This window comes from Strix uralensis, chromosome 3 (genome assembly GCF_047716275.1).
Source record: "Strix uralensis isolate ZFMK-TIS-50842 chromosome 3, bStrUra1, whole genome shotgun sequence".
NCBI lineage: Eukaryota > Metazoa > Chordata > Aves > Strigiformes > Strigidae > Strix > Strix uralensis.
Window position 1 is genome coordinate 52,048,582 of NC_133974.1, and position 14,272 is coordinate 52,062,853.

At 41.3% G+C, this 14,272-nt stretch overlaps 1 pseudogene; it reads left to right on the plus strand.

Moving 5' to 3' along the window:
• The window catches only part of LOC141941615 (uncharacterized), a 50,479-nt pseudogene extending 40,905 nt beyond the window's left edge, over positions 1-9,574 (plus strand).
• The last annotated feature ends 4,698 nt before the right edge of the window (positions 9,575-14,272 follow it).

Consider the following 14,272-nt stretch of genomic DNA (forward strand, 5'->3'; position numbering starts at 1 on the left):
GAGCAAACACAGAATTGATATTCATGATATTTCAGGAAGGAAATGTAAGTCTAACAAGTCAGAGCAGTTCAGCAAGTGGAAGAAATTCAGTGCCTGGGAGTGAAACAGAGGATCAGCTGCTGCAAGCAACAAGACCAGCCACTTCATTTTCCCCAGGGTGTTCTCCAGGTTTACTCTGTACCATTAAAAGGTATTTGTTACAGACTGGCCAGGCCTCCTCCACTGGGTAGGGGTCAGACTGGCGCATGTGTGAATCCTGAGCTCTACCTGCTTTACATTGCGCTGGGCCTCCTCCATGACAAAACATAGCGATGGGCACTTGATCGTAAGGGCATGTTCCCAGACACCCTGTTTGTTGGTGTGAATTAGTGGTCTGAGTGTTATGGTTGGCTCACCATACCCTGTCGATGGGACTCTGGCTTCACATCAAACCCCATGGAAATCACCTGTTAGTTAAAGGAGGAAGTCCAAATACCTCTTAGGAGTTTCTAAGCATCAGTGAGTTTACAGTTGTTGTCGGGTTCTGTGTTGCATTTTCGTACACAGTTGCTGTGTCTCTTGCAGAGACAGCTGCATTACAATGATGAGCTAAGTGGCAAATATTGCAAAATTATGACAAATAGTAAGTGGGCCAGGATAAGGCCATTAAATATGATTTTGCTCCTCTTGTAGAGCAGAGCTTGGTCTCAGTGCTTGTAGGCCCACTTAATAGCTCCTCGGCTCAATTTCCTGGCTTTTACATGGGGTACTGTGTACTAACAGAGTACTGGTAAGACACAGAGCAATTTTTTATATTATTCAGTGCTGATCAGCTGGAAGTTGAGCACGGAAAACTCTGTGCTAATTGAACAACCTGTGCTTTGAAGGTATAAATAAAAAGGCATTTCAACATGTTCAGCTTAGCTCAGGCAGCCTCACTGTTCCTGCTGTAATGACAGCATGAGAAGGTACTTTTTTTTTTTTTTTTAATTTGTCACTATTTCTTTCACCATTTATTTCACTTGCACTGAAATTAAAAATGTGTAGTCTGGGAGTCTTTCCCCAGAGCTCATCTCATCTCTGGTAGCTGATCCACAAGATCCAGTGTATTTGTACCTGTTATATATAAGGAATGAGTAAATTAATGTTGTTGGAGAAGCTGTGTCTAATCTAAAGGAGTTATTTGAATGGTTCAGAAGGAATTTATCAGTTTACCTTTTGGAAGGTGTCTCTTCTCAGCTCCTATGCTTTTTTACCCTCGTTAGGCCTCCAGAAGCTTTTGTTTCCATTCAGCTGGAGAAACGGGGACGCCGAGACAGGATGATGAACACTTTCACTCAAAAGAGAGAAGCACTGGGCATCAAGCTGCAAAACCCTGTAAGTACCTCAGGAGGCTCCTCAGCATTTTTGAGAGGAACTGTTGGTTTTTGGCATGTAGGCAAAGCAGTAGCTTTGAGTTAGCATTGTACTTACTCTGTGGTTACTTTAGGGAGAAAGGTAAACTGGTGGCAGGTGTGGAAACTCCAGTGGAGGGGAGGAGGCTGGGACATGGCCAGGGTGTGAGGGTCAGGTGCGGGGCTGCAGACGATGGCAAGTGGGAGACTCAAATGAACCTTCTTCCACTGCACCGTCCTGCCGTGGTATCCCATGGGCACGGCTGCAAGGCCTGTGATGGAGACGTGCATGGAAAACAGCAGCAGTCTGCAGACATGTGGCTAACTAAAGGCGGTGGATGCTAACGGGCATTGCTTCTAAACTATTTCCAACCTAGGTAAGGAGGTAAATCCTGGATATAGTTATGCTGATAGGTGCAGAACTGTTCTGGGCTTTTATGTATGAAGCATCCAACAGTGGTCCTAGCTAGAGATGGACGCTATGGGAGGAAGACTCCTTTAATAAATATTTATAGTTTTTTAATTTTAGAAGAAGATGAGAAAGTCATAAAAAATAATAATTGTAAAGATACCACGATGGGTATAGATTCTGCCTTTTGCAAAATTCCTCTTTATCCAGCTTCTGGATAAAGGTGAGAACATGGATCCTGTATTAAACTGCTTGTGAATCTGTATGTACGGAACACACTACAGGTTAGGCATGGCCTTTAAGAACTTACCAGATAGTAAAAAGCAAACTTGTTCTACACAAAGTTTTAATGGCTATTCTGTTTTTGAAATAGGCAGCATAAATTATTTACTTTAATGTACTCATAACCTTGCCAGCTCAATAGGCTAAATGAGTGTATGAGGAAATAACTGCTAGCTGCAGATTCTTTTGGGAAATATTACAGATTTTGTGAACAAAATTGTATGAACCGGACTGGAATTAAATAATTCTAAATTTATTCACAAGACTGCTTTAACTGTCTACTGGGTCTGGCACACTGGTTGAAATCTTTCTTGATGTTTATCCTCCTTAAAGTTTTGGAATTTCATAGTTTAGATATTTGTAATACTGTACACAATCTGGAGGGGTTTTTAAAATTGTATCAACAGAAAATGTTACAAGTGTTCTAGCTTTGTTAGACTCACAGTACATGTAAGTCCTATGTGCATGATACTAAGAAGAAAATATTATCTCATTATAGGATGAAGTTCTGAAACTCAAGAGAGACATTAGTGTTGAATATTGTCATAAGTAAGTATATCTGATACAGAAGTTTACTCTATGTCTAATATATGTTTAATATAGATTTACTATAGATATTTCCATACAAACACATCATGTTTTAAATGCAACTCTTGTTCTGAGAGCATCTTTTTCATGTGGATAATATGAACTTATGGACTTTCTATTCATTATTTTATGAATATACCTGTAAGCCATTTTGCAGGCTAAGGAAAAGAACATATTCAGTGGTTTAGTGGGATAACACTACAGGCAGTACAAGCCATGTTGCTGGATGAGTAGGAAATATGCCACTTGGTTTCTTTATGAGGAGAAAGGATTGATGATGGGATGCTAAGTAGAGGCACACAACACCAACACTTTGTTGGTATTTCAGCAGAAATGCCAGATAAATGTCGTCAAGATGAGGGATAAATCTACAGTAGATCAGAGAATGAGTGAGTGGGATGTACTATCCTGTGAATTCAATCTAGTCTGTAAGGCAACTTGTGAGAAACCAGAGTTTCAGACAGAGTTGTACTTGATTTCATTCTTTTAAAATCCTGTGTTCTTATGTTAATGTTCAGTATTTGTTATGAAGCCACCTAAGAGCTGTATGTTCCAGATCCATTCTGTCATAAAACTGGGCAAGAAGCTGACATGTGGCCAGCGTCTAGGTCTGTCTTCTCCTCATAAGCCTAGGTAGGCAGAGGTGCATCCGAGCCACCTTGGGAAAGAGCACAGCAAGAAGCAAACTGCAAGTAGGGCAGCAGTTTCAGTAAGCCATGTTTTGTAAATGATGGAGATTTGTGTCGTGCTGCAGATGCAGACTACCTTTAACCCACGTACAGCTTATCGAGTGTGTGGGTAAGGCCAGGCCAATGGGTCTGGAGGCAGCTTGCAGCCAGTTCTTAAATGCCACTTCCACAATTTTTATCCTTCTAGTTGTTGCAGTACAGAGGAACTGTAAATTTTGTAAATTTTGCTGTAGAAGATGCCAAAGATGTCCACACAGAAAGAGATTAAGTTCAACAAAGGTAGAGCTTATCTGGACAGAATACATTCTGCACAGCACTATATATTTTAACTATGCCTTTTTTAGGCTGAATCAGCGTGTGTCCCAGCATGCCCTGAGAGGTCAGCTCATTGGGTACTACAATAGCCTAAGAAGCCTCTTGGATGATTTCCCTGTCATCAGAGACAAGTACTTCATAATTGGACTATCTCAAGGAAAGAAAGAGGAGCAAGAGTTTAAGAAAAACCTTGCAGCTGATTCCAGGTTTGTATTGTGTTTGCAAGCATGTTCCTGGTACCAAAGTCCTCAGTCTAAATAAAGGTGCATACATGTTTGTAAGGGGAATGGTAGTCTGAAAGAGCCCTGAGCAGTGTGTTCTGCCAGTCTTCAGGCAATTTTGATGGATGGAGAATATGCAGAATCAGAGTCCCCCACAAAAGCTGACATACATAGAAGGAAAACTTCAGAAATGTGCTTGCTTCTAATCCTGGCATTGCATGTAAGGGGAAAACAAATGGATAACCTCATTTTCAGGATGTAAATCCTTTGCTTTAATGATTAAGCCTAGGCAGTGAGGGTTGTTTTACCCTTTAAATTTTATTTATTTAAGATTTAAACAAAACCTGTTAATAAGTTGCAGGCATGTGACTTATCAGAAGTTAGGAAAGGAGAGGAAGAGCACACAACACACCAGGAGATGACCCTGTATCATCTGCTCCTTTCAGAAGGGACGTTGGTTTTGGCCATGTCACAAGTATCTCTTTCCTCAAAACTTGTGGCTAGCAAGGCAAGCCCTTCTGCTGACTCTCTGTAAGTCTCTGGGTTTCCTATGTTAGCACTAGCAGGCAGATGGTTTTAAATGTGAAAGTAGTCACCCAGAATACTGGTTTTGCTCTTGATCATCTTGCCGCCCAGCAATAGGGAGGCTCAGAAGCAAACAGAAAAAAAATTCATTAAGGTTCAGGCAAAAGCTTTAGTTCCAACAACAAAGATTGGAGTGTGGTTACAAGCCCAAAAAATCATAAAATGTGGTTCAACAAGATATTTGAGAAGGCGGTTGTCACCCCTTCCCTCTTGTTTAAAGGCATGCCAGCTGCAGGCTTGTGATGCTACACCGGTTTGGTGTATCTGGCTAGTAGTTTCTGGGAAGTAACCCCCTCACAGGCCCATGGTACAGGCTGGTTTTCTTCCTTTATTTACCTACTTTTATTGGATGTTCTCTAAGGCACTGCTGTCTCAGATGGCCTGAGAAGCTTTTAAGCTCTCTAGTGTTTTGCATATTATCACAGAAAGTTGTACATGGGCCGTTCGTTAAACATTCACTCTTAGCTTTAGAAGGCGCCTTCTCTGGACACAGTAACAGGAGAGATAATAGTTATCCTACAGCGAAATATTTTGGTAGACTTACATTTCATGCTCAAGCTACCCCCCATCCCAGGTTCTTTCAGTCTGGGGGTTTGTGGGTCTCACAGTGTCCATCTTCTTCCCTGAACTCGTTTGGGAGTTAGGACCAAGAGTGGTGACTTGTCATAGGAAATGATCCTAGTTTATTAGCAAGGGTTAAGTCAAACCTGATTTATTTGCTGAGTTCAGCTGCACAAGCTATACTTCTGTAGTTCATGCTATGCACTTCCTTTTACTCTTGGTGTCATGGGAACGTTGAGCAAAGAATAAAGCCATGTACATTTCAGGAGTATCCATCTTGTGGCAGAGAAGGTCTTGCAGAGCATTGACTCTGTAGGGATATTCAACATAGAGATCAGTGAGTCCTAGCATTGTGCACTCTAATCAGATATTGGCTTGTGCCTCTTGGACCTGTAGCTTTTCAACAGCAAGAAAATATTTCAATAACCTAAAATACTTTATAGGGTTACACTATTACACTTCTTCAAAAATGTTAATATAAGTGTATTAACTTATAAGTAGTTACACATTGTTCTTTTACACTTTGAAGTGAGACATCAGGAGCAATGAACATCCTAGAAAACAAGCATGTATACATATGTACGCCCTTTTATTTTTTAAATAGCCTTAAATTTTCTGAGGTCGCCTTTTCTCCTCCTGTACTTCGACGCTTGTCTGTGTCTCTCCAGCAGCTTGTGGCCCAGCCACACTCACTTTCATCTCACTTGCTATACTGTGCTGCTTTTCTGGGTTTTATATATGAAGGAAGCCGAGAGCAAAGCCTTACCTACAGGAGGGAGGCAGACATGAAGGTGTCCAGGGAGCAGCGTGGGGACCACTGCAGCCTGCCCTTTGCACCTGCATCGACCTGCCCTTGCGCAGGCTGGCACGGCAACTGGCACTCGTGCCAGAAAGGGAGCTGCAGGGAGCTAGAGAAAAGTCTTTAATTAAAAATGGCTCCTGTCCTTTCAGCCACTCTGCCCTTTTTTTGTACCCACTTTATCAGTTATTACCAGTTAATGTTTCGTTTTCTGTTGTTTAACTGAAGCTAAGAAGCACCTTGTAGACAGCAACTGTCAATTAGTTACGATGAAAGCAGAAATTTAGCTTCCATCTTGCCCGCATTTAGGGGGTTATAGCAGGACATTAATTCAATTGCTTTCTTATCTTCTGAACTAATCTGGTTGCCTGCTTTTATGGCTGCCAGGCATTTGGGGGGTGAGCAGGTCCAGCCTTCCCTGTCCTTCCCTCCCTCCCTCTGAGAAGGACCTGCAGCTGGGTGGAAGAAACAGTGTATGTGGTGGACGGGGGGAAGGTGGCTAGTTACAGTAGAGGAAATATAGGAAGGAAAAAAGATAGGTGGGGAGTGAGAGGGGAAAAAAGAGAAAAAATGACGTAGAATAAAGAAGAAAGGAAGAAAGGAAAGAAGAGACTCTGGGGAAGGAGCAGAAGAAATGAGAATGGGAATAGTTATAATGAAAACCTTTCTGCAAATATATATGTATGTATTTCCATAAGCCTAAAATTCATTAACAGCAAAGGGAAATGTTTGAGAATAGCACACCTAACTTTAGATGCCTGTATCTGACTAGGCTCCCCTGATAATGAGTAGGTGCTTCAAAGGGATGACTTGCTTCAGACTCCTGCTTTTGAATGAGATGTGTTGTGTCCTGGAAGTGCCTCTTTCTCTCTCCAGGGACTCAGATGAGGTGCTCGTATTGTCAACATCCGCATCTGGTCGGGTGAACCCCCTCTCCTTCCTGATTTTGCTATCTTCATATAGACTCCAGCTGCAGTGGCATGAAGGGAGGGCTGTGGATACGTACTGTGTCCACCCTTGCTGACTTACCTAAGCCTTAGCAGTATTGCTTAGAAAAAAGCAGAAGCACTGAGTGCAGCAGAAATACTATCTTACAGAAGACAGTAAAAGAGTCCCACAGCAACTACCATCTTAAATGTAAATGTTAGAAGCAGAAAGAAAGAGGAAAATATAGGGCTGTGGTTTTTGTGCAGTGGTGCCATCCTGCTCTTCCCTTCCCTGCCTTTTTCATTGTTGCCAGATTTGGCATATGAAACTAGGTCATAGCTCTTAGCCATACATGTTTGAAAAGTATTAGTAACGCTGTGAGCATGACATAGCATCTCTGGGATGTTTTGGTTTTTTTTTTACATAATGTAGAAAATCTGTTTTATTTGGGATTAAACTGTGTTTTAGCTGTTTCTTGGGAAATGGCACTGCAAATCGTCCATGTGTTGCCGGGGTAGGCAGCACCTGGGCTTATCTGGATGCAGTGGACTGCCCTCATTTTCTCTCTGATGAAGTTAGGTGCTACCTCATAGCAAGGTGATATAGTGTTTGGACTCCCATGCAAACGTGGCTACGGAGAAGCCACCCTTAACATCCTGTTAAGGTGAGGTGGGGAAGTACAGCATCTGCGATGGGCTGCCCACAATCCTTGTCTGTTGAAGTCTGTAAAGACGAAGCTCATCTGCATGGTCTGTGTGCTTCTGCCTTTGGAGGAAACCCTGGTCACCCTGGTTGCTCTCTTTCTGCTGGTATCGTTTATGGGCTGTGATGTAAAGCAGAGGAAATGGAGAGTGTGAATACTAATCTCACCCTGAAAAGCATGACTGGTTTCCTTAGGTACAATTTGTGCTTATCATTCTTGTGCAAAAGTTAGTGGGGCACAGCTGGTTAAACAAACCCTGCCCAAATATAATTTCCGTGCTTACAACATGGAGTATTTAACCTTTCATTACTCCATCCCACCCAAACCAGAGGTCTATTTTTTGCTTTCAGCCTTGCTTTTTTTTTTCAGACAAAAGGAAAAGAAAGATTAAAAACCCTGCAAAACTTCAGAAAGAGCTGAACTCAATCTCCAAGCTGGATTTATACCTCTTATTTCAGAATGTACTAGCTGCATATTGTACTTCATCTTCATGTATGTGAAGACAAGAAATGGCACATTGTATATAAAACCAGGAAAATACATTATTCATGTAATAAATGTTGTATTTTCATATCTTCTGGCAAAAAAGTGGGCTGCCTACTAGTAATTGCATAGCATATTTTAAACTAATGATACAGATTTTTAATGTCTGCCTGCTGCTTTGCCCTGCCTGTCTCCTGTTCTAGCCAGCAAAAGCATGTTCCTGGGGGAAGAGACCCTGAATGCCCTCAGCACAGCAGCTCACATTCTTGCTTTATAAGTCAGATGCTTTAAGAAAGTTTCTTTCAAATTTCTCTCAAATTCAGCAGGTTTTGGAGGTCAAACCTTTACCTTGTATACTACACATCAAAGCTAAATCATGTTATGTCTAAAGTACACTTGCTGCAAACCTTAGAGGCAAATCCTACGTTCAAGGAACAGTTTTATCAAACTTAAGAAAAATGTCTTTCTGGGAAGCAACAGGCAGAAAGAAACCTCAAAATGCTAAACACCTCTTACTTCTTGCAATAACTCAGATCCTTCCATCCTTGACCACGCTCTTTGCTGTCTCCAGATGGACGCACCTTCCTTAACTTGTGGTTCATCCCTCACCCTACCAAAGCACTGATCATGTTCAAAACACTTCCAGAGAAGGTCAGTATTTGCTAAAGCTAAAAGAGATTTTGTTCTAGGCACTAAGCCATGCACATCTTTTCACATGCATTACAATTTAGCTTGTCACTGGAGATGGGAAAATAACCATCAGTAGTTTTAATCTGGATGCAGCTAGCATGTGCCACTGATGAAGGGTGTTGATGAAGAGTGCTTCCCAGGAAGGAGATAGCTTCAGTCCTCTTGGTTTAGAGATAGAAACAAAAATAAAAGGAAAGGAAGGATCCTTTAGTTTAAAGATCAAAAGTAATTGAACCAAAACCCAGCCTTGCTGTGTTGCCTTTTCCTATTTGTGAAAGTATCCCCCATCCCACCAGTTTATCAAGTATTGTCCCTGTGTCTGTGTATGCAGAAGCGGAAGGCTAGGACCTTTATGTCCTCTGACTTATTTCTGCTGAAATAAGGAGGAGGGGGGACAGGAAGGAGGAGGTACCTGGGCTGGCCCTGGCAGTGTGGGGAGCTGGAGACAGTGCAGTGCCATGGGGAAGGACTGCGAGGGGAAGGCTGCTTGGACATCTCTCTCTGTTTGGATAGATGTAAACACTGAAAAAAGTGGCTGTAAGAGACACTGAGGAAAGCAGTTTCTAAACCAGAAGCTATGACACCAGATGGGATGGTGATAGCTGGGAGTGATATCCTGAGCCTGAACGAAATCCAGTGTTTGACCTTGCTCTGGGAGCCCTGGTGCCATCCCAGGGAGGTCTTGTTTGCTGTCCAGGAGTCGTTATGGCCCAGGACACAAAAATCTTTGCTACTTCACCATGTTTGCTTTGGGAGGATCATCTGAATGGTTTTATTTGTGCATGTGTCTTGTTTGCAGGCTGCTCTCAGAGCTCTCCACCTAAGCCTAGAAATTGTTGGTGCATTTCACGACGTGGTTTCATATCTCCTGGCTTTTGCCCAATTAGGAAATTCTCCAAACTGCTTTTGTGCCTTAAACCCAGAGCCTCTGACCCCACACTGGGGAGAGACTGACAGGATTGGTAAGTAACAAGTACTGTGTGCTTAAGGTAGATGGTTCCAGGTGCAAAAGAGTATGAAATGCTGATGGTGAGAAAGGGACAAAAGGAGCATGAAGATGAGATTGATATCAACTGAAGAATAAAGTCAAGATGAAATTCAACCCTTTCTTTTTTCTTTTTCCTGCTCCATTTTACTGATGGAAGACTGTCGTGTTTTAGGAGTGTGTCCCCAGCCTTACAGATCTGTCGCAATCTCACAGAAAAGCAACGTACCTACTGGGTTTGGGAGGTCTGCTCCAGCAGGGAACAGACAACATGGTCCCAAAATTGCTCCTCTGCCTCTAGGAAGTGTCGGTTAAGCCATCTGATCAGCCCATGATGCTTTTATCTTTACCAGAAGATTAAAAAAGGCAGGCTTGGGTTCCTCTAGTAAATTTGTCACTTGATTCTCTTTCCAAAGGGTGAAACAACTGATGTTTGTGTTGTCCTGCATGAACATGTATTTTTGCAGGAATAGTACCAGTTTCCCTAATAGCCTTGACCTGTTGTTCAAGTTAAAATGTACTGCAGGAGTGGGATTTACCTACCTTTCTTTTAGTGGTTATCACTGAGATATGTAATTGCAGGTATCTAACCACCAGTTAGGTACCTCTGCTGTCACTGGACACCTTTGCTGGGCACTGTTACGAAGACACCTTCAGAGGAGTTGCTCGTCCCAGGCTAAAATATGTTCAAAGTGAGTGGGATGAAACTCTCTTTGGAAGTGCTTAAGATTGCAGGAGCCCAGTTAAATTTGATACCTGATAATTAGGCAACTAAAGTCACATGAGATAATCCTGTCCCAAGTGCTGAGGTGCTCTTGGCATTTGGCTTTTCAGCCACCGGATTATTCCCACAGTATGGTGAGAAGTTTCAAAACATGGCACGTTATGCATACCTCCTCCTCTGTAGGGGTGCGTGCTGCATGGCTGGGCTGTTTTCATGCCACCTAGAAATGCCCGTGTTTATATATCTGTACATTTGGTACTGCTCAGACACAACTCAGGAGTAAAAACTTTACCTGCACAGCCTCTCTTGTGTCCCGGCATCTTTTAAAAAATGAAAATTTGATTATGGCAATTGGATAAAAATATTAAATTTATTCAAAAATTGGGAAGAATATATAAAAGACTAACTTTGTCTTTTAACGTCTCCAGATTTTACCCCTTATGTATTTTTCTTTTTATGCAAGTAAGATTTTTATTATCAGTTCTGAATTTATTTTCTTGAAATTTCATTTTGGAAGGGAAGAAACAACTCAGTGAATCATAAATACTTGTTACAGCTTTTATTTTAATACTGTGCTTGTGAATGTTTGATTTTGAAGTGGGTATATTTTCTATAACAAAAAGCACTGCCTGTTCTGTGGTGTGCGCTCATTGTACCATCAAGTGCGTATTAGTAAATTCATTTGTATATGACTGAGAAAGCTCATGTAAATTAGCGTGTTTAATGAGCTTGGAAACAATCAAAAAGACTGAGCTCAGTGATCAGTGAGAAACCACATAACCAGATGTAGAAGGAATATTATGTGCAATGTATTTTAATTTCAGACATATCTAATGTGTGCCTAGCTACCACACTTTTAAAACAGAAAACACAGGCAGTGATGGAGTCCTCAGTACTCTGCTGTCTCTATAACGCGTTTTGTCCAGACAATTTAACTCCATTACTCATGACCAAGAGATCTTTTTTGTTGCTGCTGATGAGGAGGAATAATTTCCCTCTCCCACAAATCAGACCATTTAACTTCCTTAAACGATGGCAGCCCCTGCAGCCTGACAGAGAGAACATTGGGTTTCTGTAACAGGTGCTTCCAAGTTAAATCACTTCAGTGGTGGCTGTGTCTGGGGAGGCAGTCAAGCCCTGTGCACACTTTTCCTACAAACACCAAGTAAGAGCAGGTGCTCTTGTAAGGCTAATGACTTATAGAGACCCATTGCTTTGAGAAGTTTTTTGCTAGGCTTAAAGGGAATAAAAAAGCTTTAGGGCCTCAGCAGAAAAATATTCATTAGCTTGCAGAACTGAGCCCCAATAGTATTTTATTAAAAACACTTGGAAAAGTTGTCCCTATCATTCCTTATCAGGTAGTAACTAGTCTGTGTCTTTGGAGTAAGTAAAATGCCATCTCAGGACCTGATTCTGCTCCTGTCTGACAAATCTAATCTCGATATGATAATCAGTAAGATATACCACTGTCCTTGTTGGTTGACATTTTATAATAATTGAATTTTTAATGGGAAAGACTAATAAAAGAACCATTCTTTTGAGATGCTAGTAACTTCTAATTCCTATGCCTTTTCCTCCCTGACCTTACTACATCCTCATAATTCTCCACCTGCCACAATCTCTTTTCTTAAAGCCTGGTTTTGTAGTGTTGAGGGGGATGTAAACACATTCTTCTTCTGCCTCCCAGGGGAGGGATGAAAAATGAAGAAAGTCCTGAAGTACAAAACTCCTGGAGGGAAAATGCATTTACAGTTTTTACATACATTTTCTGACACCTTAACTGATAAATTTACTGTTCTCTGGGACTCCAGGGACTGAACTTCAAGACATACAGAAAATGATCAACAGCCTTCAGAATCCACAGGATCCCAGTGAAGTAGCCCAGCTGCTAGCCATTCACAGAGAAGTGATCTTTCTACAGTTTGATGCAGCAATCAGGCATTGACTATGGTAGGAATCACAGCCTGTTAGGGATGGGATGGGCACCTTTTTTATAAAGTGCCTTTTTTTTTGTTCACAAAGAAAAAAATGTAGGAAAGATGAATTTAAATTTTCTCTATGGTATCTGCTCCCAGATCATGAAATATGCCCCTTAAGTGCAGAAATTTTCCTTTCACTAAAAGTGTCAAGTTTCCTTTAACTAAAAGTGGTAAGAGTCCTTACGTGCTTCATTGAGGGATCTCAACACACCATGTCTGAGTACAGCTGTGCTTTTATCTAAGCATTATATCACCTTTATGTTGTGATTCATAGTTTACTAAATCAGGGAGGTTGGTAGCTGCTACAGAGGTACATTTATGAGTTAATCTTTTTGTTTTGCTGCAGGATCTACATTCAATTTTATATTTTCCTCTACCAAATAATGTTGAATAAGCAAGAACAGGACTTACCTGCTTATACTGAGATCTAGGTTTACCCTCCTGTAAAATGTTGTAATTTACCCCATCACAGAAAACCAACTAAGATATATTTTTTAGGTCTCTCTAAAAAGTAACAGTCTTCCTCCACTCTCCTCCCATATGTTGTCTGTCCATAATGGTCACAGAGTGGTTTGAATGTACTCAACAAAATAACCTTGGCAGAACCAAAACAAGGGCAGGACATGAGAAAGTAAAGGAAGTTTCCACTCTTCTCCCCTCTGTAGATGCCACGTGGTAGCATGATGCAAGACTAGATTTGTAGTTGTAGCCTCCATGGGGCAGGCAGACCATGCAGTCCACCAGAAGAGAAACTCCTGGACTTGCTTTTGAGTAACATGCAGGACCAAGTTCAAAATGCTGCAATTAAAGAGCTGTCTCCAAGAGCAGCCATGATGTGCTTGTATAAAACGTCCTTGAAGGAACAGTGAAAGCCAAATAAATATCACCATAGCTGAGCGCAGCTTCAGTATGGGAAACTACATAAAAATGAGAATACTTGCTGAAAAAAACCTAGAAGGATTAGCTAGGGGAGTTAAATCCTTGCAGATGGCATAGAGACTCTTTGGGGACATACTGAAGGCACTCAAGAAATACCACATGTGAAGAAAGACTTATGAAAGGATAAGAGGATGCTGGCATGGCTAAACAGCAGGATTAAACAGATTATTAAAGCAAGAAGGCATCCAGCTAAACTTTCATTCAAATGAAGAAAATAGAAAGGACTATAAACTGTGACAGGATAAATATAAAAGGATTCAAGACAGCCCAGCCCAGTTTTGAGGAACAATTTTGCTGAAGGCATCAAATCTTGTTTCAAATATACCAGGAGTGGGAAACCTGCCAAAGAGTCTGAAGGGCCAGTAGGTGATCAGGAGTGTTCAGTGAAGATAAGTCAATAGCACACATTTTAAAAAGTGATTTTTTTGATTCTGCATGCCTTGTGGAAGAGCTTGAGATTCCCACACCAAAACCTTTCTTTATGGAAGATGCATCAGAGGAGCTGCTGCAAGTGGAAGTGTTGCCAGGGAAAGTTATGGGACAAGCAGACTGAAATGAAGATGAACAGGTTGCCAAGACCAGATAATATTCAAGAATTCTGAAAGACCTCAAATATTATTTTTTTAAAAAAGAAGCCAAATTACTAGCTATGGTGTGTAGCTTCTTGCTTAACACTGCCTTGATACCTGAAGACTGGAAGTGGCTGATGTGTTACCAGTTTTTAAAAACGATTGCAAGGGTGATCTGGGTAATCACAGGATGATAAACCTGATGTCATTAGTGTTCAAATTAGCAGAAACTGTAATGAAGTGGATGCATGGAACTCAACACTGTTTTTGGAAAGTGTAGTCACGCCTTACAAACATATTGGGGTTCTCTGAAGGTGTTAACAAACATGAATAAAGGGTTGATACAGTTTGCCTGGATTCCCTGAAAGCTTTAATAGTCTCAACAGAGGCTTTTAAGGAGTCTAAGCAGCCACTGGTTATATGAGGAGATGGTCACATTTGTAAATAATGT